The following is a 3,831-nucleotide window of genomic DNA, read 5'->3' on the forward strand; positions in this document are numbered from 1 at the left end:
GCAAGTCTACTTCTGGTTATATACCCAAATCGCCAGCTCGGGAAGATACCTGCAGTGCTCGTTCCAGTATTATTTACATGATTTACAATAGCCAGGGCATGGAAGCAGTCTGAGTGCCCATCGGTGGAGGCATGGGTAAAGAATATATGATATTAAAAAAAGAATATATGATATATATATAATGAAATATTATTCAGTCATAAGAAAGAAGGAAATCTTATGATATGTGACATTGATGAGCATCAAGGACATGCTGTGAATCGAAATAAGTCAGACAAAGACAGATTTCATATATTTATGGAACTTATGGAATTGAAAAGATCCAAACTCAGAGATACAGAGAACAGATGTGGTGGTTACCAAAAGCAAGGGATTGGGGGCTGGTGAAATGGGAGGAGGGCATCAAGAGGTACAAACTTCCAGCTCCTAAGGTAAGTAAGTCCTGGGGACATAATGTACCGCATGGTGGCCATAGTCAATAATACTGGATTATATATTTGAAAGCTGCTAAGAGAGCAAATGTCAAAAGTTTTCATCGCAAGAAAAATAAATGAGGACTCCGTGGGGTGATGGGTGTTAACTAGACTTATTATATTTTGCAACATATGCAAATATCAAATCACGATGCTGCACACCTTGGACTAGTACCGTGTTCCAGGTCAATGATTTCTCGCTGAAACTGAGAGGATAGAATGCCAGGATAACCAGGTGCAGGGCCTTGGAAGCCGAGGCAGAACCGGCTCATGGAGTCCTTGTCGGCTGTTGTAGGGGATTTGGATTCCATCCCTCTGAGGTTTCCCTTTGTCTCTGGTGGCCGGCAGTTCCACCACGATGCACTTAGATGTGGCTCTCTCCGTATCTATTCTACTTGGGGCTCCGAGTCCCTGTGGAGGATGTGCTCTGCTACCTGTTTCAGAAACCTTTCTTTCAGTCATTATCTATGCAAGTTTTACTTCTGCTTCGTTTTCTCTCTTCTTTGCTTCTGGAACTTCCAATATTTGAGTGTTAGACCTTTCCTCCACACCCTTACATCTCCAGCTGTTTTCTGCTTTCTTCTCTGAATGTCTTTCTAGATATTTCCTTTGTTCCAATTCACTAATTTTCTCCCCAGCTGTGTCTAACCTGTGGAGGGAGCCATGGGGTTATCATTTGTTATTGTATTTTTCATTTCCAAGATTTTGAGTCTCTCTTACAGCTTTTAACTCTCTGCCAAAATCTTCTACTGATATTTGCTTCCTTGAGTATATCAAGCATAGTTATCTTAAGCCCACTGTTTTGGATTCCCTGTTGGCACGTTTCTCTTACCTCTTTTTTCCTTCTCTCTCTCCCTAAGTATTGCTATCTTGCCTCCTCATTCATGCACTAGATGAATTTTTTTAAAGATTTATTTATTTGTTTATTCATGACAGACAGAGAGAGAGGCACAGACACAGGCAGAGGGAGAAGCAGGCTCCAGGCAGAGAGCCTGATGTGGGACTCAATCCTGGGTCTCCAGGATCACACCCTGGGCTGAAGGAAGCGCTAAACCGCTGGGCCATGGGGGCTCCCCTGCACTAGATGAATTTCACTGAATGCCAGTGTTGGGTATGCAAAACACAGAGATCTAGAGGAGCGCCCCCTTGTTGCAAAAAGTGCACTTACTGATGGTGGGCCGCTATGGGCACTGATAATCCCTAATCTCCTTAATCTGATGCGGGATTGAAATGACTCAAAACTGGGCTTCATTTCTTGCACAGACCAGTCCATTGATTGTCACACTTACTCTTAGACCGTAGCCCCGTGTGGTTTCCCACACCAAATACTCCAGGACTGTGGGGATGTCTGGGGCCTCTAGCTCCTCACGGGCCCGGGGGGCTCATGTTTGTCGCCCCATCCTCATTATCTATCAACAGCTCTGTTAACTTCTCACTCTTTCAGCCCCTTTCTTCTGCAAAAAAAAAAAAAAAAAAAAAGACACGTAGGGAGAAGTGGTCACACGGGCTGGCTTGCCTTCCTGTATTCCATCCCTCTCCCACACGTTGGCCCTAAAATTCTTCACTGCTGTATGAACTCTCCAATGTCTTCAAATACCATTCCTATTTTCTTCACTTTTTAGCTGTTCTTCGAGGAGGAGAGTTGGATTTCATTCTACGTGTGTGTGATAGATTTCATGCAAAATCAACCTAAATTCTGTAGCACTCCCTCCATATACACAGGCATGCACGCACGCACGCATACACATGTATTATTTATAAATTCTAACATGTTCCATCTTAGTCATATATTATGTACATCAGAGAATGTACAAGGCATACAATATTAATAGAAAGGGAGATGGAAAACCAGCAAATAGAAATAAAAAGTTTAGTGGTTTCCTCTCCTCCCCACCATGAAGACCATTGGCCCAGGAAGAGCTGAGGGGTGTGTGCCAAATACAGTAGGTGGGTCAGGCGAACTGGGGTGGGTGGTGAGAGATGACTGTTTGAAGGTAGACTTGAGAACGCTTGCTGATGACTTAGGTGTGGAGAGTATAGAGGGGGTCAAGTACAAATCCTGTGTCCACACAGCTGGGGAACGCAGGTGCTGCCAACTGAGACAGAGGACCAGGCTCAGAGAAGAGGGAGGAAAAGTGTGTTGTGCTCAGGGGTGTGTCAGAGATCCTGAAGCCTCATCGGCAACAGCTTTCCCCCCAGAGAACCCTTCCATCTGAAGGTGAACTCAAGAAAGGTGGGCAGACTGAAATCCCAGCTCTTCCAAAACCTTCCTTGGACTCCTTGCCCTGCTTCCAAACTATGTTCTCAACAGCTTTAGAACCAGCACTTCCCAATCGGAGATCTTCTGAATATCAGTTCTACAAGGAGTGAACACATACTCCGTGATGATGATGATGAGGAGGAGGAGGAGGTGGAGGAGGAGGAGGAAAGGAAGGAGCATGCAGAGAGAGATACCCATGACCAGTTTGGGAAATATGGTGCTAAACAGCATAAATGTGTTGCATACTTTTTTTTTTTTTTTTTGCTGAACTTCCCAGAGCCTTTAATATGCTAATATGAACTGACCCTCTAATAAAGATACAAGGTCTATAGTAGTTCCCAAATTCATTTTTCTGCACGCCCACTAATAGCCCATGAAGTAGCTTTGTTCTACTAAACAATTCAGGAGACAGTGCTCTACCCCAGGAGTCAGCTCGCCACCTGTTTTTGTATGGCCAGTTAGCTTAGTTGTTCCTTTTTTTTTATATGTATTGTTCTATCTCACCTCAGTGCTATTTCCTCCCAGAAGGCTTCTCTGATGCCCTCAACTGGGTCAAGGCCTTCTCTTTTCACTCTTATCACTTCTTGGAGTTGTCACATGTTGAAACAGCTGGGGAGAAAAATCAAAAGAAAAACAGTATTTCGTGACTGGCTTAAATCATAGAAAATTCAAATTTCGGTGTTCCTAATAAAGTTTTCTTGGAACACACCCATGCTCATTTGCTAACGTATCGCCTGTGGCCATTTTCTTTCTACAATAGCAGGGTTGAGTTGATAGAAACTGTGTGCCCTCAGAGCCTAAGATAGTTACTCTCTGGCTTTTTGCAGAAGCTTGCCAACCCCTGCTCTAGATCTGCCACACAAAATAGCATCAAAATGTGTGCCCTTAGGAGGAGTTTTAGGACAGTGAAATTATTCTGTAGGCTACTACCATGACAGATACCTCATTATACGTTTGCCCAAACCCACAGAACACGCACCAGCAAGAGTGGGGCCTTCCATGGCCTAGGAACGGGGGTGATAATGATGGGTAAGGGTAGGTTTCTAGGGTCTGATAGACACCCTGCAATGAGAAAGGGGGGGATGCTGATGGTGGGGA

The 3,831-nt window shown here is 44.3% G+C and overlaps 1 long non-coding RNA gene across 1 annotated transcript; it reads right to left on the reverse strand.

The window, feature by feature from the left end:
- Nucleotides 1–360: 360 nt before the first annotated feature.
- Nucleotides 361–3,345, reverse strand: LOC144301670 (uncharacterized). The gene is made up of 3 exons (XR_013368412.1): nt 3,238–3,345; nt 1,763–1,927; nt 361–1,122 (listed from the first exon to the last, which is right to left on the reverse strand). It is a non-coding gene; the product is annotated as an uncharacterized LOC144301670 (long non-coding RNA).
- Nucleotides 3,346–3,831: the final 486 nt, after the last annotated feature.

The sequence above is a fragment of the Canis aureus genome, chromosome 30 (assembly GCF_053574225.1).
Source record: "Canis aureus isolate CA01 chromosome 30, VMU_Caureus_v.1.0, whole genome shotgun sequence".
Lineage (NCBI taxonomy): Eukaryota > Metazoa > Chordata > Mammalia > Carnivora > Canidae > Canis > Canis aureus.